Source organism: Amblyomma americanum, chromosome 5, assembly GCF_052857255.1.
Source record: "Amblyomma americanum isolate KBUSLIRL-KWMA chromosome 5, ASM5285725v1, whole genome shotgun sequence".
Classification (NCBI taxonomy): Eukaryota; Metazoa; Arthropoda; class Arachnida; order Ixodida; family Ixodidae; genus Amblyomma; species Amblyomma americanum.
In genome coordinates, this window is record NC_135501.1 from 39,500,168 (window position 1) to 39,522,615 (window position 22,448).

The 22,448-nt window shown below is 46.3% G+C and overlaps 1 long non-coding RNA gene across 3 annotated transcripts in view; it reads right to left on the reverse strand.

The window, feature by feature from the left end:
- Positions 1–13,796: 13,796 nt before the first annotated feature.
- LOC144134646 (uncharacterized) overlaps positions 13,797–22,448 on the reverse strand; it is a 10,392-nt gene continuing 1,740 nt past the window's right edge. For 2 of the 3 annotated variants that reach the window (XR_013315192.1, XR_013315193.1), the window contains exons 3-6: positions 20,702–20,799; positions 18,070–18,109; positions 17,510–17,610; positions 13,797–14,145 (exon numbers count right to left, since the gene is read on the reverse strand). This is a non-coding gene — a long non-coding RNA (uncharacterized LOC144134646). The remainder of the gene's footprint in view (positions 14,146–17,509; positions 17,611–18,069; positions 18,110–20,701; positions 20,800–22,448) is intronic. The other variant, XR_013315191.1, reaches the window with a different exon arrangement.

Here is a 22,448-nt window from a genome sequence, read left to right on the forward strand (position 1 = left end):
TCAACTCCCTAGCATACTATCGATGTGTCACTTACGCACAGGTCGCCTTTCTTTTTGATAAAAAAACGCTTCTATCAACTCCCTAGCATTAGTATTCCAGCTTTTGCCCAGAATGCGCACATCAGTGAAGCAAGGCTCACAATTACAGTGAATCACCACGGACCCGAGCACCCGTGCATAGCCGTGCGTGGCATCGCAGTGTCCAGGGATAAGGGAATCCTGGTGGTTGAGCAGATACCGAGCGTACGCCGTTTAAGGCCCCTCGGGGAAGGCAACACGCCATTTTGGTCCCAGGTTCCTGTAGACGGCACCTACGGCCTGACCCGACCAGAGGAAATCAGCAGTTGCCTTTTCCTATCCCCCCTATATCTTCCACTCACCTACCCCTTTCTACAACTCTCCTGTCTCCTACTCACTTCTTGTTTTTTTCCTGGCGGCGAGGGTTAACTTTCTGTGGCCTACCACCCTGAGTGGCGTCATATTTGGTTATAGTTAGGGCCGACAGCTGGAGTGGAAGGCCTTGCTTGCAAGTTCCTGTCCCGACTCTAGTTGGGCTCCATAGTGGGCGGCTGGCAAATGACCAAAAAACTTAATTTTTATGGCTCCACCCTTTTTCAATCCTGATAGCTCTCTCAAAAGGGGGTGGAACGAAGCAGCATATTTTTTGTCAAAAAAGAAACAAACAATTTCATAGTTCCACATACTCCACACTGAAATTGATGAAAAACCAGCCAGAATAATATTCCCATATTTTGTCAAAATCGTTAACCGATACATTGGGCCCTGGTTGCAAGGTCCCAGAAATGGCCAGCGGCGACTTACTGCTTGAACTTTCCGACAGCATTCAGTGCTCGAAACTCTCAAATATTGCGTCTATCGTGGACATTTCTGTCTCCGTGACTCCCGATTTTCCAACCCCAATCTCTAAACACAGTCCGAGGTGACATCTCTGAAATTCACTTTATCCATCTAACAGAAGCGGAAATGCTTCAAGGACTCTCTGAGCAAAACGTAATCGACGTCCAAATAATGAAAATCAGCAAGGATAACAAAGAAAGGGGTGCTAAACACATGACACTTACAGTCGACACCAGCACCTTGCGCGAAACTATCGAAGTCGGATACCTGAAAGTTAAACATCAGACACTATATATCGAATCCGCGCTGATGTTTCAATTTTAGAAGTTTCGGCACGGCTCACAGAGTTGCCCCGGCCGCAAAACTTGAGCGAAATGCGCTTCGAAGGACAATCATTCTGAGGAATGTGACGCAGAGTGCTCTGTGGAAACTGCGAAGGAGACCACGCTGCGAGCTCCAGCCCGTGTCCGTCCTGGAAAAAGGAAAAAGTGCTAACCGCCATAAAGACCAAGGAAAACATATCATTCAAATTTAGGTGGCGTTTTGCACTTACAAACACATTCTCTTTTTTAGCGAAACCCAACTTCGCTGATGTGGTGCGCAGGGGCGTTGCACCAAACGGCACTCCGGTACCTGCCGAGGCCACTTCCACCGAGCCAATGGCAGGGCCATCAACGCCCCAGGCAGGGTGGCGTAAGCTGCCCTGCCACTGCCAAAGCAGGGAGCGCCGGTATATGGGTCGGCATCCCGCAGGACTTTACCCCCCTTCGGGGGAGGGTGGCTTCGCGGTCCCCCAGAACCCCTGGCGAGGTGATGGCTGTAACTCCCACTCCACTCGGTTTGCAGTGGCGGAAGAGCTCTGTTAAGCGAAAAAAGACGGAGCCCTCATAACGGGCAAAGAAGAAAAGCAAACACCCCTTGTCGTTTCCACCTCAAAGCATAAACATGGCTTTTTTTAGTTCAGTGGAACTGTAGACGACTGCTGACGAATTGCAGTGACATAACAGATATTTTAGGGTTAATGTTGCCCAAGCCCTATATCTTCATGAAAACAATCTATGTCTAACAAATAATAATATCCTGAAACAAAAAATTTAGACACGATCGCGAGCAGACAAATTGACTCTCGGAGGGCCTCGCGATTGTCGTTCAAAGCGGTGTCCCTGCTCGAGAAATCAAAATCATAACAAAAACTTGAAGCCGTTGCGGTCAGGATTGTCAGCTATAAATTAATTATTATCTGTTCTGTATATATTTCTCCAAATTTTACATGAACAGTCTATGATCTGCAAGAATTCATCGATTGAATTCTAGAACCATATCTAGTTATTGGGAATTTTAACGCTCACTCCTGTTTCTGGGGAAGCGAGTGCTATGACTCCAGGGGCCAAATAATCGAATATTTCGTCCTCACAAGTAATGTACGTCTTTTAAATACGGAAAAGGCCCCATACTGCTGCCCTACCTCGGGGAAAAACACCTGTTTAAATTTGTCGTTTACTTCCCCTTCTGTTTTTAACGATTTTAAATTGGATGTCATTGGCAACTCTTATGTTAGCGATTACCTTCCTATACTAATCACTTTAACATCTCCACCGGAAGTAATCCCAACAAAACCGCGATGATCGAAGCTGATTTTAGCAGACTGGCAACTTTTTAGAGAAAAAGCCAGTTTAGGAAATATAGTTTTAAAAAATCTGAACACCAATCAGATAAACGAGAAGTTTGCGAATTGTTTGCTAACTGTCGCCCAGTTAGCCATTTTTCAGTCATATGGAGTGGTTCGACAAAAGCACAAAGTGTGGTGTACAAAACACTGCATGGAAGCAAAAAACGACAACAAAATAGTGCTTGGAGGAAACTTCGCAGGTATTCGAGAGATGAGAATTTCGCAAATTTTAAAAAGGAAAGAGCTAGAGCTCGTTACGTCTGTCGAAGTGCCGAGGAAGCCTCATAGCAGAGTTGTTTCATCTATAAAGAATCATATCAAATGTAAAAAAATGAGGCAGCGGGTTCGAAAATTTAATCCCAACTCCTAACCATTCACAATTCCTATTCTGACAACACCTGGAACACAAACAAGCATAAGGGAACAGGCAGACATTCTGGTTGAACACTTCGTTGCAATTTCCAGTTCATCGCACTATACGCAGTCATTTGTAAAACAAAAAAAAAGCAGAAAAACAAAGATATCCAATAAGTGAAGTTGATAAAAACAATACAATTCAACTACTCCCTTAGATACAGGGTACTGTCTGTCGGAGAAAAACTGCTCCAGGACCCGACCAAATACATTTTTAAATGCTTGCCCATGTTTCCGAGCCTGCCATAGAAGCATTTTTGGTTTGGTTTATGGTTAATAGGGGTTTAACGTCCCAAAGCACCTCAGGCTATAAGAGAAGCCGTAGTTAAATGCTTCGGAAATTTAACCGCTTTGAGTTCTTTAACGTGCACTGACATCGCACAGTACACGGGCCTTTAGAATTTCGCCTCCATCGAAATTCTACAGCCGCGGCCGGGAGAAGCACATTTAAGATTCTTTAACACAGTTTGGATAACACGGAAAAGACCTCAAGCTTAGAAAATGCTATTATTCTACTGTTTCTTAAACATAGTAAACCCCCAAACTCTCCTAGCAGTTATAGAACCATACTCCTTACCAGTTGCCTCACAAAATCCTTTCAAAGTTTGCTCAATAAGAGATTACCTTTTGTCCTTCAATCCTGTGAACGTCTTGATATCCATCGTTGTGGTTTTAAAGAAGGATGCTCCAATGTATATCACCTAGTCCTTCGCGAAAATACTGTCAGAGAACCTGCTATACACAAATAACACTGTCTTGCAGTTTTTTCGGTTTAGAAGAAACATATAGGGTACAACCGGGGGGTTCGAAATTCTTCAGCAATTAGCTGAGCTCGGCATCCGTCGTAGAATGCTAAACTGCATTAAAGACATTTTGTCTAACCGTTCATTTAATGTCTGCCTAGGCTCAACCTTTTAGAGGCATTTTATTCAGGATGATGAAGTACCTCAATAGTGTATTCTAAACAAAACTCTCTTTTTGTAAAAATAAATTCTCTTGGCAAAATAATACCAAGTGCGTTATGTATTGACTTTATGTAGACGACCTCAAGATAGCTTGCATATCTTTTCTTTGCAAAGCTTTTCTCACTCACTCGAAGATTACTGCGAGATCCGACTCTCCATCTGAACGAAACCGAGTTGCCCTTCAAAAATGAACAGATTTTTAGGTACAGCATTTGAGAAAAAAACTCACTTGGCTGCCTCATATTAACGCTTTAAAAAAGGAAACTTCCCAGCAACTGAACATAGTCAAAGTCTTTTCACATAAACACTGGGGTTCTGACAGGGCAAGCCTGCTAAATACTTATCGCTCTGTATTACGATCCTGCTTAGAGTATGGTAGTATAGCATGTGGTTCAGAAAGGCATCGTACCTGAAATGACTCGACTCAGTGCACAATTTAGGTTTACGGCTTTCAACTGGTGCTAACAGGACGTCATCTATAAACAGACTCTATGTTGAAACTAACGGACCGTACCTTACAGGCAGAAGAATCATGCTGACATGCTGATTCATTCTAAAAAATCGTTCCATACCAAGACATATCTGTTAAGAAATAGTTACAAACTGCCTATTCAGAACACTCTTTACTAAGAACCACAAATTACTAGATCAATCCTCCTGCGTTTTGAAGACATGTGCCAGAACCTCGACGTACTAGGCATATTGCCAAGCATTGCTCGAAAGCGAGGCCCACCACCGCCATGGTAAAATTTTCCAGAAATCTGTGATTTCGCTCTTACACAGTGTCACATAAAACAAATTTCAGAACAAGCTACAATAGTAGAATTTCTTACACTCGAGGAAAAATACAGTACTCTTACAACTTATTATACATATGGATAAAAAAATTAATGTAGATTAGCTCAGCTAATCCAGGATATACAAAGCGAAAGATGTCGGTGTTCACTGTGTGCATTGGGATTGGTGTTGACAATGTTCTAAACGGCATGGCATTGATAAAGGAAGGGCGCATAACTGGGTCCGTGGATATAAATAAATAAATTATTGGTTTTGGGGGGAAAGGAAATGGCGCAGTATCTGTCTCATATATCGTTGGACACCTCAACCACGCCGTAAGGGAAGGGACAATGGAGGGAGTGAAAGAAGAAAGGAAGGAGGTGCCGTAATGGAGGGCTCCGGAATAATTTCGACCACCTGGGGATCTTTAACGCGCACTGACATCTCACAGCACATGGGCGCCTTAGCGTTTTTCCTCCATAAAAACGCAGCCGCCGCGGTGGAAGCCTCAAGAAGGCGGTTGTGCTCCTGTCCTTTCGTGAAAATGAATCGCCTTTGCAAAGTTGTCAACGCCAATGAACCGTATGAATGCCATCGGCTCGTTTGTTTTGTTTGGTTTTTGAGGAGAGGAGATAGCACGTTAACCGTCTCACATATCTCACATATCTCGTTGGGCACCCGAACCGCGCTGTAAACGAAGTGATAAAGGAGGGAGAGAAAGAAGAGAAAACTGAAAATTGAAAACTGGATTCTGAGGAAAGACGTGGCGCTCAGCAGCGGCGGGACACCTGTGGCATGGTTTTACTAGTGGCGCATGCGCAGTCGCGACTAGGAACAAGAGAGAGGGAGAGATATACGCGGCAAGGCACGCGTTGCGACGTCATGTGCCTCCTCGGAGTACCGCAATGGCGAAATCGCAAGATCGCAGCCAGTGAAGCTTCAGCTTTAAAACATGTGCTTACGTTAGAAGCGCAGTGGTACACCATCATCATCATCATCAGCCTTATTACACCCGGTGCAGGGTAAAGGCTTCTCCCATGTCTCTCCAATTAAGCCTGTCTTTTGCCAGCGCCATCCACCCTTTGCCTGCGAACTTCTTAATCTCATCCACTCACCTAAAAGAGGGCAGAGAAACATATGATTGCTGTAAAAAAGTATTTGAGAAGGCGTCGTTTATCACTTGAGGGCATTCTGATGAAGGAATGGCTGCGCCGCTTCTATCGTTCAGAGCTATTGCTTTATGCTTGGGACCAGAAATGTTGTTCCAAAATTTTTTGGCATTATCAATAAAAAAAAACGGAAGCGTACTCTGGAAGAAAACGTGCTTTGCGTTTCTTAAGGCTTCTCGATACTCACATGTTATGGCACGATACACATCCCAGTGATCAGGGCAACCGGTGGTTTTCGCTCTACGATAAACTCGTTTTTTTTTTACTTAAAAGGCGTTTTAATGCGGCAGTGAACCACGGGGAACGTTGCTTGCCTGATATGACGCGTAAAGGTATGTGTTTTTGGACGAGAAAATGAACTTTTTCTTTAAAATAGGCGCCAGTTCGTTTCCACAGTACGGTTATAAAAGTTTGGCATGCACTCTCCTAAGAAGATTTCGAGTTCAGCGTTAATCGACAAAAAATTTGCCTTTGAATAAACTCTGATATATTTGGGATTGGGTCGCACACGTGTGCTAGTATGTTTAAGGTCAAACTGGATGAAGGAGTGGTCACTGAGGCCTGGTAGAAATGCCAATGAATGAACTAGCTCAGGAAGCGTAGTTAGAACAAGATCAAGAATGTTAGCGCTAGTAGTGGTGATACGGGTTGGCTGGGTAATGAGCTGAGAAAAATTAAAGTCAGTGCACAGATTTATGAAGCCAATCGTGTCAGGTGACGAATCCAGAGTGGAAGGGAACGCACCAGACCAAATTATTTTTGGCATGTTGAAATCGCCAAGTAAAAAGATTGGCGAAGAAGGAAACCTAACTAAAATGCGATTGAGCACATCATGAAGTTCACTACAAAAAGACAATGGAGCATTTGGAGGGCGATAGCATGCGCAGAAGATTACGTCTCGACAATTAATGCGTATAGAGGCGTATACAATTTCTAGTGAGGAAACAAGTGACACGTGTGAAGAATGCAGATGATCAGCGACCGCTATCAGAAAACCGCCTCCTATTCTGTCTCCACGGTCACATCGATAAGTAATGAAATCCTTTTCGCAGTTTAATATTTCATCATTAGAAATCTTTGAATTCAGCCAGGTTTCTGTGAGGACCAGAATGTCTGCATCGCACGTGTCGGTGATAGTACACAGATCATCACGCTTGTTAACAACACTAAGAATATTAGAGAACAAAACACATATGTCATTTGGAAGCTCATGACCACGAGCAGGTTGCTACGCGGTAGAAAGATCGGCAGGCAAGGCACTACTATCAGGGCTGCATGGGGATGCTTGGTTATTGATATGATATTCACAGATGTTATCTGATGCCGAAATGTAGATGTAACACTTATTCTTTATGAACAATTCGTTCTGACGAATAGCGTACTTCTCTCCACTTGCTTGTCCAAAGTCAAAAAGTTTTTTACGTGCGTCTCGAGTTGACAAGCATAAATCTTCCGTAACCTTTATTCCAGCATATTTTATTTTGCTTCGGTCAGTAAACACGGCTTCTCGGATCTTAAAATTCGTAAACTTGACTATGACAGGACGGCATTTGTCATTCGAAAATTTACCCAGCCGATGCGCGCGTGCTATGGCCTCGCTGGGTAGCTCAAGGTCCATTTCAGAAAGAAGCTTTTCACGCACGAGCTTTTCAGATTCATCCCATGCTTCGTTTTTCGTGTGAGGGAGGCCGTGAAAAAGTAGATTATCGCGTCGTGACCTGTCCTCGAGGTCGTCGAGTCGTTTATGAAACGCCTTTGCTTCATTCTGTACAGCCTCAGACACTTCCTGGGTAATGTCAAAGGCGCTGGAGGCTTGCGAGGCAGCTACTTTTTCTTCGACGGCAACAAGCCTATCGTTCATACTGGCCATTTGACGCTCAAGCTTTGTTTGTGTTCGCCGAACTTCATTAAGCTGGGAGAGTATTTCGCTATGGTTCTTGTCAATTTTTTCGTTTAAAGATTTTAACAGAGTGACTACGTCATCATTGGACTGGCTAGAAACTTTTTTAGGGGGCCCTGGGTTCTGTTCAATGTCGCCACCTAAGAGGAATAATTTCAGCACATATACACATACGCAATAAACAGTTCATGTTCCCTGCTACCTTAAAAAACGATGAAAACTGACCTGGCTGGGCAGAAAATTTTGAGTTGAGTTGAGTTGAGGTGTTGAATGCTACAGGTGGGGTTAGCCTTGTTTTATCTGCCGGCAATTGCTCCACCGCAGCGTCCCTTCTATATTAACAAAGTCGCATCTACCCCGCTATGCGCACAGTCTCTTATAGTAGCACACATTCTTTCCCGCAGTCACCATCTATGCACACAATCAATTCACACAATCCACATCACAGTCCACTCCAGCAGTCACCATCTATGCACATATTCAGTCACAGTATAACATAGGCCATCGTAGTGCCCCATTCTATACACACATTCAATCACAGTACAACGTAGTTCACTCCGGAAGACGCCATCTACGCACACATTCAATCACAGTAGATCATAGTCCGTTCCTGCTGTCACCATTTAGAAACAAGATCCGTGTCCTGCAGAAATTTTAAAAGAAGGCGTGCAGCCTCCCTTCTGCATGTCTGGTTTCCACTCGAGTAGACAATGTCCTGAACTGTGCTGTGACGGGTTCCTGTCTTCTTGAAGGAAGCGAACATCACATGCCTTTCCGCGTGGTACTCTGTGCAGTACATAATATAATGTTCGATATCCCCGCACACACCACATAAAAAGCAGAGCAGAGACGATGCTATGCCGGTCATATGCATCCATGCAGGAGTGCGAGCAGAGGCCGTGCGAATTCGATGTAGAAGGGCCGCCTGAGATCTCAGTCCCTTGGTCACACATGGCTTGTGGGATGCACTCCACAGGGTACTGAAGTGATTAAGCACCGTTTTCCTGCAGAGTCTTTTTCTATCTTGAAGTACTTCTTTTGATGGAATTCTTGAGAGAGCTTTATGGGCGAGTTTGTCTGCCACCTTATTACCGTTGACTCCTATGTGAGAGGGCACCCATTGGAAATGTAGAGCAAAGCCTCTGCTGTGCAGATTCTGCACCCAGCGCAGAGAGCTTATAGACAAGGCGTCATTAGGGAATCCGCGCTCTAACTTCTGAAGGGCAGATTTTGAATCTGTTAGGATGACAACAGGTTGAGCCGGACAAGACCCTAACTTCCGTAAAGCCGCCTCAATAGCAACACTTTCAGCCGTTGTGGAGAATACGACAGCAGTACAGCGTACGGACCACTTACAGTCCAAAAAAGGAATCTAAAAAGCCGCTGCGCTAGCTTGTTTGACCTTGTCCACAGAACCATCTGTGGAAATTTGAAGATGGCAGGCATACTTTGTTTCCAAGTGTTCCAGTACAAGCGAAAGCCTTGCTGCCAAAGGAGAGCGGCGCTTTGCACTCACATGGGTAATTGCGACCTTACAGTCGAGCGTTGGAAAAGACCAGGGGGGTTTCAACCGTTTCCTTTGCCTTCGGACATTAATGCCTTAAGAACTAAGAGTATTGAGTGCCCAGTATGCCTTCGACTCATATCTCTTGCAGAGCCGCTGGAGAAGGGATCGCCCAGCTGCCGTCTCTCCTAGGCGGTCAAGATGCATTAGTAGCCTCTGAGAAGCGATAAGGCTTAGAGGTTTCGATAGGGACTCATGAAGTACTGCCTTATTCGCAAAAATTTGAGCGTGGCCGTGGGCCACACGTAATGTACGTAGAGAGCAGACACCACAAAGTAGCAGAATATACTACAAATAGAAGGGGTGGTGCCCATTTTTTACAGCCCCTTCATATGATTTGCATAACTTAACACGCTGGAAGAGATCACTGAACAGCGAGAAGCATAAAATATCTGAAGCGAAAGTACATTGTGCCCACAGCACCCTTGTACAATGCGGTGACCGCGCAAATACCTACAATAGCTGAGCGGCCTTCTTGGGAATTCAAGATTACTACGAAGAATGATAAAGTTCGTCGGAAACAGAAGCCCTGAATTCGACCTCCGTGCGAAGAAGCATTGCATATACAGACGCGTCGATTATAGAAAAGAGCGGTAGAACAGCAGCCACTAGCCCCAACACACAGAGTTAAACGTACTATCGGGAACAAAAGTGATATACTCCACGCAGCGGGAGCCACAGCAACGAAAAACAGCATCGTAACTCCATCTACAGGCAGCATGTGGGATTGAGGCAGCCAATGGGAGCCCTTTATTATCTGCATGCATGTCGCTTGGCTCGTTTCAATGTTTCATGACTTAGATGGCGTTTACAATGTAATCTTACTTTGCTCCGGCTCCCGCTGCATGGAATATTACACTTTTGTCCCCGATCGTACATCATAAATACGTACAAGACCGCCTGAACACAGTTGTGATGGAACTTATGGAATCCGCGATGGAACGGGGGCCATACCAAAAATAAAAAATATAACAGAAGCCATATGTATACAGACCTCTTACCAACCATAAAACAACTGAAAAAAGTTAGCGTAACTCGGGAGGTCCATGCACTCAACAAGGAAACAAAGATTCGCATCTAGATACACTAGACACAAGACGAACCTGACAACGCTGTGGAAGGAAGAGTAGATAACCTTACACCAAGTTCCCAACATTAATGCATCCCCCGCTGTTACCTTTTCACGCACTTCTGCGTGCCCTCCCTGACATCGTTACAGTTTGGGGTGGGGGAGGGGGGGAGGGTAGCGGTCTCGGACTCGAAGGAGATGCCCTGGACTCAGCGCGGCAAGCTTAGCCAGAAAGCAGCTACCAAGTGAGGAGGGTAGTGGTCGTTTGGTGGCCAGCTTTCGCCGGTTGCAAGCCAGAGAATCCGTCAGAGCCAAAAGTTCACAACCAAAATAAACTCTATACAGGAAAGAGAAGATACAGAGGATTTCTTAATCACTTGTACGAACATATACAAAATTATTTACGATACAATGCAAGTCGGGCAGAGTAACACAGGAGAGAGACTACAATACAAGCGAGGTATTGCACCTAAAGTGCACTAATACAGGAGATAGGCAAACAAACAAAAAAGACAATTGATTCAACTGGCACTGCGATAGTTCGACGACCTGACGATCCCAACGGGGCCGTCCAGCAGGTTGGCACACGTTGCCTCGCTGGTCCGTGTCTGGGCGAGTGGTGTTGACCCGGGAGTAGTGCGAGTAAGCTTCTCTTGTCAGCCAGCTGGACCGGCTGGCTGACAACGCTCCACGTCCTTACATAGGCGTGCGCCACATCTCTTCCTCCTTCGCGCAAAGGCAGGCGTGCACATACACGCAGTGTTAACTGTACGATCTCCTTTTATTTCTCGAGTTGGGCGCCTGTCCCGATTGGTCACGCGTGGAGACCGCTTTTCAGAATGTTCAATATCTTTCTTCCGACGTGCCGCCGCCAAATCGCGAGCGAAGTTGAAAGGGCATCACTCAGCACTCTGAAGACTACTCTCTCTCCGTCGGCAATTAATAGCATTTACTCCAACCATCCCGATTGTCCGGCAGAGTGCGCAAATGTTTCCTTTGGCGCCGCGCTGGCGAGAGAAGTGGAGAGGCCAGCAACACACCCAAGGTTGGACGCACTCCGGGCTTCTCTTTCTTCACTATTCTAGAATTCTCTACGATGCGCACTGGCAATATTGCTTCCGCGCCGCGCAGGTTTTCCGGAAGTGTGCCGAATTTTACGATTCCCAACAGCCTCCCATTTGATTCCCGCTCCGCTCTTCCCATCTTCGGATCCTCTTTAAGGAAAAGTGCATGTGGCCTCAATCCCCCCTGCAGCCTCCGCGGTGGCTCATTGTTATGGCGCTCGGCTGCTGACCCGAAAGACGCGGGTTCGGCCCTGGCGGCGGCAGTGGAATTGCGATGGAGGCGGAGTTCAAGATGTCCGTGCACCGTGCGATGTCAGTGCACGTTAAAGAGCCCCAGGTGGTCGAGTCGCTCTGGGACGCTAAACCCCCATTAACCATGAACCATAAACATCATTCACCCGAGTACTTTCCCCCTCTCTTAGCGCTTGTGTCTCGTCTGTTCTGTCTTTGTGGTTGCATGTTTTTGCGCTAGGTTTTCTCTAAATCAAGTATGCACCAACTAGCCCAAAAAGAGGTGTTAATCCTCTCTTATAACTTAACGAGATTGGACGAGGTATAGTTTAGACGGAGAAGTGCTTTGGAGGTCCTTGTCCCATCGGTCATGTTCCGACGAGGCTCTGAAGAGGACGCAGAACCCACCACCTGACAGAGGTTTTCCACACCGGCTACAGAGCTGGATGTTCGCCGCTTGATGTGGGCTTGTGCAGGAACAAGGGCTTCAGGGACACAAATATTGCAAGAAGTTAGAATAACGGCGCCAAGGGAAGAGGGTTTCTCCAAGTGGACGACCGACCCAGAAGAGCAGGAGCCTTCTTCTGTTAATGCACGAAAATACCTAACATGATTTCCTATCGAATACAGCAAGCCCAAATTATGCCTTTATGGCAAGTGTGCGAAAAGCTTGTATGTGTCAGTGAGAAAAGGCATCACTTCAAACGCGCGGAATAACCCAGGACGCCCACACAAACCTTCTGTGGCACAGTCAGGAGCTGCATTATTGTCAGTCCAGCCTATCCAACAAAACCACGCACGTCAAGCTAAACTTCAGCATGACGCTGTAAAGAAAAAAAAAGCGTAGCACTGCGGTGCAACTGAATTCAATCAGTCCGTGAAATACCGATTGTTTTGAACTCCAGTGTGTGAAAAATTGAGTTCATTGAATGCCCTAAAGGCCCATCAACACGACAGACAAAACAGCTTTTGTGTGGGCTGGGCCACAGCACCAAGTGGCCCGATGTCACTGGCTGCGCCTCGTTCGCAGGCGTCGCAGCCTTCGCAAGCCAAAAACGGGAGCGCGGAGTGAACACTGCTGCCTGAGCTGCAGTCTGCTGTGCTTTAAAAAGTGAAGTGTTGAGAGTGCGCCGTCATCGCCGAGCATTACCAGCATTTTCGCTTATATTCTCTTTTACTAGGAAGAGGGCGCTTTTGTGCTATTAAGTCATGCTCTGCCAGAGGTCGGAATCGGTGATTTCGTCCGTCGTGTGAATCGGCCTTTACCTTCCGTGCTGATGGATGGCGCCACATGATCTATGCTCCAGGCGCTATGGGGTTCCCTCGCTGGCGCGCACATTATGTAATGACAACTAAATTGAAACCTCGTTAATCAAGTGCCACCAGGACTGTGCGCGCTCCAGGGTGTGAAGGAAGATGTCGACAATATTCTTTTAGGTTCGGCTTAATGTTCTCTGTCCAGCGCCAAGGTTATCTGCGACGCGCGACAAGCGGAACTAAAAACATTGCATACTTAATAGGCAGGATAGCACGTTTGGTTAAAAGCCGTGCAGGTACTCAAGGTACCTTCCTTTAGGGCATTGATAACATGACCCAGAGATTGCCAGCAAGGTTAATTGGCGCGTTTTGATCATACCTCCCGAAGACATCGCTGATAAGTTCAACTGCGGACTGCTGTCTTCGGAGTGTCCTTTTTGAGGCGCCAAATCCTATCGAACGAGTAGTTTCATGGGTGGTGCATAGAAAATAATCCAAGGCTTGATTTATTCTGGCAGCCGTCTCCACTGAGCTGAGGACGCCTTTTTCTCATTAAAGTGGTTTCCTGCTCAAAAATGTGAAGCATCTTTAAATGAAAATTCTTGGCAAGTCGACCGACTTCGACAGAAGTTATGCACCCCTGCGCTACCATTCATGGATTACACGCAGTTCTTTTGCTTTCCTCTGCATACATGTATCATAAATCCATAATTAAATGAGGAAATGAAATTTAGATTGCCACAGCTGCGCAAGCATATTTCCGGCACCTGTTTGCAAGGGATCTAGTTCAGTGCCACCAACAGATTTCATGTCTTCATAAAAGGACTACCGAGCGTGTTTTATTTTGTCTAAGCTCCTGCCCATCGAATTTTTATTTCAAATAGCCAGAAGGCGCTAGGAGCGCATGGCATTAGTGGCCGTGCCTGAGACCGCTTCGATAGCAAACTGCAGTGGTGGTGAATCGCACCATCATGACACTACCCCCAATGCAAAGTGGCCAGCTGCAGCGCCAACAGCGAGGTTGATGATGACTGGAGGGCTGGTCATTCCCCACTGCTGGAGCTTCGAAAAGTATCCATGCTTGGGGATGGCGCCCTTGTAGCGGGCTTGGAGCATGGCGGCCAGTGACCTCGGCCTCACCCCCGTCTTGCTGAATCCGGCTCTGTTCAGTAGATGGGGAAGTGCGAGAACAGCTGTCCAAGCGGCGGCTGCGTGGGGGAGATGTACATATAAAAAGCCGCAACAAAAAAAGTTGCTTTGTAAACAAATCTCTTATTTTGGACAGTAAAATTAGAGGAACAGGTCAACTATTGTAAACGGGTCACTGTTTTTTCTCAAAGCATTACTTCCAACCAAATTAGCGAGAGGTATTCCAGGTCATTCGATTCACCGGTAATTCCGTATAGGCCATGGTACTTTCTAGAAACCTGCTGAGCGGTGTACAAAATTTAGGAGGCAGGGGGAAGAGTAGGCTGCAGATATGGAGATGACTTCACTCCATGCTGGGCTATTGGTTATGTAGGGGCAGATATTTTTTCTCTTTGCACAGTGCGCACTCGGCATTCCAGAAGTGTTGAGGCATACGCATAAGTGACGCGTTGCGTGATATTGTTCGAAGTGTTGGAACAAACATCACCTTTCTCAGTAATCGTCCTTCTAAAAGAGCTCGAGGTGTCTAATAATTCCTGTTTCTGATACATATTATATAATATATGCAAAGTAAGTTATGCAGTACATATCAATCTTATTTGTTCCATAGATGATATAGTTTAAAAGCGAAAAAATAAGAACCAAAGTGGTTTTAATGGCGAGCCTATTTATGCAGTTGTTGAAGATAACAATGCGGTTTTCTTTCCGATCATTCTCCTGCAACTCAAATCCGAATTTTCGCCTCCTCAATGAAATTTAGATATTTTCACTTCGTTGGTGCTATTTAAATTCTGCCTTCGACCTCTGCAACAAAAACTTATGTACCTAGAAAAGATCTTCCATATTCCCAATAGAAAAAAAATTAAAAAAATGGTTTTGTTGATAAGCGAATAAAATATCCCCACAAACACTTGGCACAGATTCACAGAGACAGCACAGAAGACTGTGTGCTTCTACAAGATGTCTCTCCCGCCGACGCTCGCTTCGTCCTCGTCGTCTGCTCAGCCACTAGCACGCGGATTTACCCCCTCCCACGAAATGCGGCTCTACGCTGGCAAATAACAAAAGGCCCGGAGCTACTGTGCGATGTGTGAAGTGTAGACTACCCCAAACTGGTAACACCGCGGATAGCATCCTTTCGCGGTTAGGTTTTCATGCGAAACATATGGACAGTCTCAGTCTGATGGGGCCGGCGTAATGAGGATCTTTGCTGCTATGGTAAAACTTCGTAGTTAACGTCACTAAAAGACCAAACTACCTCGCATGTATTGAAGTAGCGGCGACAAACTTTGACAGCGCAAAGCTGTAAAGACCCATGCATGATCTGCAGGCTCATACTGGACGTCTCGGCGTCGAATGTTGTGCCGACCGCCGTCGAGGTGCTGCTGGAGTTAGATTCGACACCTTGCGATCTGACGGCCTTCCTCAGCCGGCGGGAGGAATCTGTCGACGTCAGCGTAGGCGTCGGCGTCATATTCGTCGCGACCAGTGGGCAGCATAGCGTACAGCATGGTGGTGACGCGACAACAATAGGCCAGCTGGGATGGAGTATGATGAGTAGTATCTTGCTCGGCCGTGTTGCAAGGCACCGTATCCATACGAAAGAACGTCGTCTCATGTGCAGTGTTCAGCATCGATATGCGTAGACAGATGCTGGCAAGCGTCCACTTGAGGCGTTCAGTAAGCGTGCTTGTACGCAAATGAGAAGCTGCAGTCTTTCTGTGGCTGGTGTGGGTAAGTTGAAAGCAAGCGCATCAAATGGGCCGTAAAAACGACGCCGCGTCCCATGATGACTAAGGCTGGTGCTATGTGACAACACACGGGGCCGCTCTTGCGGCAGTTCAGCAGGGAACCGGATTTTTTTCTGTCTACCGCGTCAAGGTGTGAGACGCTACTGCACTTCCGTTGTTCCCCGGCGATGCCGTTGGGAATGAACCCAGCAAGTTCATTTACTTTTTAGAAAGGTGCTGTAGACATTGGAATCTGCTGGAAAGGCCTTGTTGGTTTTACGGGTGGTAACTTTTGTCGCTGGCATGCGGCGCTTGTCTTGAAGTAGAGCTGGACTGAAGATAGCAGCTTGGGCCAATAGCACGTTTCCCTAATGCATGCAAATCTTCGAGTGACACCTCAACCGCCGGCCGAAGGCTCGTCTTGGCAGGCATTTTTGATTGACGCCACGCAATAGGTGACGCACTTTCCTGTCCTCGGGCATGTTCGAATCGTCCCACTTGGACAAAGTACTACATCGTGACGGTCCCTTTATTACAGCGCAGACTGAGCTCATTCTGGTAGCTCAGTGTTGACGTAGGTCACTAGCAGCTTGCGACTAAACTGGTTTCAATATGGCGACACAGCTTTGTAGTTCTCATGCATAATCTGCGCCGAGTCTACGAAAGCTAAGTAAAAGTTCGGGAGTATTCCGCTCAGCATCCCAGCCATTGCACCAGGCGACCCATTCGAATTCGCCAAGCAGTTCTCAGTGTTTTACAACATCTCGTCATGTGAGTTCGCTGGTGTGTAAGGCTGGTGCACCACGAACCGCACTTTTTGCGTCGAACCTGTGCACAGTGCCGGTAGCTCTGGTCATCGGCACAAGGGCCCGAACACGGGTGACTGATCTTGGAGGTAGTGGCTCATACTGCAGTGCACTAGAGCCAAATCCGCGTATATAGACGCCCTTTGGTATCACGTCCGGCTGCTCCACCAGAAAGAGTAACGAACACTAATCACGGAATAACTCAGACATCACAGTAGACTTTGCTCGAATAAGACGGTTGTAGCGCAGACACACCCACCTTTTCGCACGAGCACGCGGCTATATGAGAAGGTTGAAAAGAAAAAAAGTTGTTTGTCATCACTACATGTTTTGAACATCTTCGCAGCCAAACTCTACAGTTTATTGCAAAGCGAAAGGGTCTTCATGTCTGTGTGTGCACATATTCTCAAGCTGGCTTAAAATTACATAAAAAAACTCATGAGGGCACACAAACATGTTTACTATCAACCGAGCCCTTTTTTCAAAAGAGAACAGCTAAAGACGAGAAATTAGTCCAAGGGCAAACGGCCTTGCCAACGACACAATTTTACAACATTAAACATTTCTTAGATATCAGCGTTTTGATTTAACGTTCAGCGTTTCTTCGTTCCCTTTTAATAGAGTATAGAACGCAACGTGGAAACGATGCGGCACGGCAAAGAGCCTCCAAACATTTATTACTGACTGCAAATACGGGTCTTATACACTTGGTTCATAAAGTCCGTGCTACTTTTTTGTATATTGTAGTGGTGGTAACAAATTTATTTTAGCAAAAGGACAGAAAACCCCCAAGGGTGATCCCCACCTTGTCCAAGACTCCACGGGCCTGGGTCTTATTAAGAGCTCTGTTCACTAGACATGTTTAACCATTTGGTTGAGCAACTCACAGAGCAGCCTCCCATGAAGAAGGGATGAGGTGGGTATAGGTGCGACTGCCATGGGTTGCGCGCATTCCCACTGGTAGTGTCTAATGGTGACCTCGGCGGCCCTAATATTGAGCAGAGGAGGAAGGTCATAGTAGGGTGTGAGATGTAGCAAGTTGTCTGCAGATGACGCCAGATTGCACTGTATTTTGAATCTAGTTTGCGGTTAGGTGGTGGAAGGTAAAGCGGCTGTTTTTGTAATGAGTGGTGACATGGTGGTATTGTGAATAGCCCGCGAAGTTTTTCACACGAGTTAGGGTGTTTGATCGCACGACGCCCGAGAGATAGGCTCGGGCCAGCGCATGAATGGGCTAATTGCCAGGCATTGAGGCATGCCCAGGAACCCGTGCGAGGGTTATCACTTGAGTAAGCGTGTGTCCTGATGCGAGAATGCGTCGGGCGGCTGGTGTGATATTGCCTTACTGATTATGACATAAGAATTTAGCTGCTAAGAACATGGCGATCATCTACTACGTGCTACGAACTTTCGTGACATGTCAATGAGCACATAAAGTGACGCTTACCTAAAACGTAGACGCTGCGGATGAGGAACAACATTGGCCCCTGAAAACGTCAAAACATTAGGACTTCACAAAGAGAATGCTACCAGGCGACCAAGAAAGATGCTGCAAATTTTAGCGCTGCCTGCATTCTTACCCCTCCTTAGTAGGACATCGGTGATCAACGGGATCAAGCGTCACCAACACTAAAAGTAGCAACGCCTTTGAAAGACTCCGCTTAATCTTATACACCGCGCCAGGCTGGAGCCAGAGGGCTCTTGGACTAAAGAGGCCTCCTGGGATGGCTTGCAGCTTTTCTCTGATATAAACGCTGTTGTGTGTCTTGCGCAGACCGAAGAAGTTAAGCCCCACAGATTGGTTTTGAGTTAAGGCACAACTGCCTCAGAAGCCGAACCGTGTTTTTCTGCTGGGCGCGCTGTTTTCGATTATCGCACAGTTCTCATCGATCGCAATATCGAGCTCGCCAGTTAGGCTCCTCTCGCTGCTAAAACTGTAGCTTCGCTCTGCAAGTGCTGCAATTCAGATTTGTACCTAGCCGTCCCCTGCGCTCGCGTTTGAGATTTTTTCCAGCTTTTACCGCGGGCGAGTCATAATCTTCTATGCCACAGTAGCGAGTGATCGAGTGACGTCGCACTCATGATCCATGGAACGCTGATGCACGCAACACACGCATGGTCACTCAAGGTCACGGGACAAATCCTGCGGCACGCACTGACGTCACTTTACTAGACCACGACAAGGTTGCGCCGGAAGTAAGCCAACAACCAGCGCTGAAAGGTAAATACCTTAAAAAAGTCCACTCAGACAAGTCAATTATCTACATATACATTGTTCGCAAATGCGTTTCTAAAATGAAGAATGTCTTTAATGCTGGAAATCGATCCGGGAAGATAGCTTCAGTGTTTTTGTGTTTGGGGCAAGTAGTTTCTGCATGTTTTTGTCCTGAATAGTGCGATTCCAACGTTGTGTGTGTGGTCCACTCGAGATCAGATACTCTTGGAACAAATTTGAAAAAGTTTAGGTAACAAGCAAATGCGAGAAAATTTTCGACGAGAAGCTAATGAAGGTCGGTTTAACATGCGCTTGACATATGATATGCTAGCAGTACGAGGTATTTATGTAGAACGAAACGGACGGAGTTATTCTGAACAAGCTTCAGGGCATAAGTTAGGCTGGCAAAAGTGGGGCCCCAAATGAATGCAGCGTGTTCTAGTTTGCTACGGATGACTGTCCCGAGATGTTTTCGTACGACACGACACTCAGCTAAGTCGAGCAGCACCGAAACGAAGGCGCAATTTTGCTAGCGGGTAAGCGTACTGCGCATGCCCACTTCAGTGCCTCTCCGCTCGCCTGCGGATCGGACTGTAAAACCGGCCAGCTAAAACAGACTATGATTTGGTTTTACCGGACGACGGCAAGGTCTCGGTTGGACTCAAGCCACAACTAGCGCTGTAGGGTCGGTACATCGGAGCGATTCGTTGACACAGTGTCCTGTAATTATAATTTTCTGCATACACGCTAGCCCCTACAGGGTGGAGCATTCCGTGCAGCAAGCTACAAAGCTACAAACATAACAAAGAAAAATTTGCAGTCGAGGAACATATACACTCTTCTGCCTTTTTGCATAGCGATTCCGTGCGGAGGTGTAGCTGAAGATTGCGCCTGATATTCTTCACATTGCCACACGCGCGCTGTTATTTAACTGAGAATTCAGGTTCATTTACTTGTGCATCTTTAGATGAAATGCGCTCCAATGAATTAGAATGCCTTTCTATGGCGGAGATAACCAATATTTCGTAAGAAGTATGTATCAGCGGTGGCTAAGTGGTTAGGCTGCACGGCGGCTGACCCGAAAGGGACAGGTTTAATCCTGACCGGGCCGCGGTAGTCGTATTTCAATAGAAGCGAAGTGTTAGAAGTTACTGTGTGGTATGACTTCACGATAAAGAACCTCAGGTGGTCGAAATTATGCGGAGCCCTAGGCCATGGCATACCACATAGTCTGAGTTGCTTTGAGACTTTGAAAGCCATGAAACCAAACCAAACATGCCGTATTATTTCTCAAATTGTATAGCATAGAAAACACTGAAAATTATTCTCTACTTTTTATCAGAAGGCAGTGCAAATATACAAACGACCAAACTAAATGTGCAGTGATTGTAGCCCATAGAATTAGAACCTGATCAACTCCGTGGGTTAAGGGATATATGAAACAATACAAGGAAAGCAGGCAGTTTGAAGAGGTGCCGTAGTGGAGGGCTTCAGATAAGTTGTGATGATCAGGGGCTGTTTAATGTTTGCAGACACCATATGGGACGTGGCTTTCTTGCATTTTTCTTCCGTCAAAATGCTGTAGCCACGGCAGGGATTCAATCCCACGATTGCTTGAGATTCAGTCCCACGTGGCTTGCATTCCCTAGACGCTCTCCGTTAGGTGACCCCTGTATGAAGACATTCACGAAAAGCCGACGGGTAATACACAAGAGCTGCAATGGCACTGCGAACAAAATAAGGCAAAGTTTGGCTATAGTAGAGCTGATGGTCTGGTAATCAATGTTTTTGGCAGCAGCTACCTGCTGCACCAAGGATGCGTGGAAGTAGTTAAAGGCATTAGAAGTAAGGGACTTCGTCTCACCATTTCGAGCCACGGAGGACTGCCAGTGCTTGGCGCCGGTGAATATTTTAACGAGACTAGACGGCGCTGCGGCCAGGTATGACAGGTTCTCTACGCCTCTGAAAAAAACGGCAAGGTGACAGTTGTCAATTTATGAAACAGAACTGAGACATGACCCAAGTAAATCTCTGGCATGGTGGCTGTTGGCTACGAAACATCAGTTTCTATGACTTGCATGCCAGTCGATGTCAGTTGGTGAAACTGCAAGGTGACAGATGCGAATTCAACGAAACAGAACTGAGCCATGAGTCAAGTAATTAGTGGCATGGTGGCTGTTGGCAAGGAAACATCAGTTTCTAGGACTTGCACGCCAGTCGATGTCAGTTATTGAAACGGCGAGATGACAGGTGCTATTTCAAGGAAACGGAACTGAGCCATGAGACAAGAATTGTGTTGCACAGTGGCTGTTGGCAAGAAAACATCAGTTTCTAGGACTTACATGCCAGTCGATGTCAATTGGTGAAACGGCGAGGTGACAGGTGCGAATTCAACGAAACAGAACTGAGCCATGCGCCAAGTAATTCGTGGCACAGTGGCTGTTGGCTAGGAAACATCAATTTCTAGGACTTGCATGCTAGTCGATGTCAATTGGTGCTTACACAGCGCAATCCGAGAGTTGTACGCAAAAAAAGTAATGAAACACACAGCATTGCAGTTGATGAAAACTCATAATGTTGCACTTCAAATGTTGCGCAACTCCAGTATGTAGGATGAAGGTTACTACGCACACTTACTGTCGTCACAGTAAGTAGCTCTTGGAGGTATACTGGCTCAGAGCAAAATTTCCCTAAAGAGCAGCGACCAGAACTGTGCAGGGTGTTCACGGTCTTGTAATGGGATAGGGTGTTTCTGAAAAGTCTATGTTAATTTTGGTTCATCGGCTTTTTGAGGTAAACTACTGACTTCTGCACCATCGTATTACCAGTGCGGCCGATGCCAGAAGAACCGGTGATTCGTCTTAAGTAGTAAGCCAGAACCTTTTAGCTATTAGAGTTGTGTGCCCGGTTGCAATCTGAGATTTGTATTCGGCAGTCAACAATATCCGTAGAGTTTTAAGAATATTGAAAACGAAATTGCTGTCGGTGCAGTGGCTCAGCAAGCTTTTGCCCTCAAGCTATTCTAAAATCGCGCGCCTGCGGTGAGCGCTGAGCGATGCCTATGAAGTCTCGTTACTCCAGGGCACGAGTGCCACTTTATTATCTCTGTGCAGCCAACACTATAGTAAATTAGAATACTTAGCCCACACCTTGGTGCTCAACGGCCATCGCTCCTCGATGTGCCAGCCGAGCCGTCGCAGAGAACGTCACATGACACGTGCGCCATGGAGTGACGAGACTTCATAGGCATCGCCCAGTGTTTACCGCAGGCGCGCGATTTTCGGATTGCTCGAGAAATGGCAAAATGTGCTAAGACACAGAACCGACTCTCATCGCGCTCTCGAAATTATAAAAAAAAATATTCCTCTTACTAAAGCCAGCTACAACTCTCCAATCGCAACCAGGCGCGTAACTGGAACAGCTAAACGTTTTAATAATAACGTTTAATAACGTTTTAAATAAGTAATCAGCTCACTAGTTGAGACGAATCAACGCTTGTCTGGTTTCAGCTGACATTGGTAATATTATGGTGCAAGAGTCATATGGTTACTTCTAAAAGCAATTTTTAAAATTATTTGTCTTCCCGGCAATGGTACCCTTTTGAAAAAGTT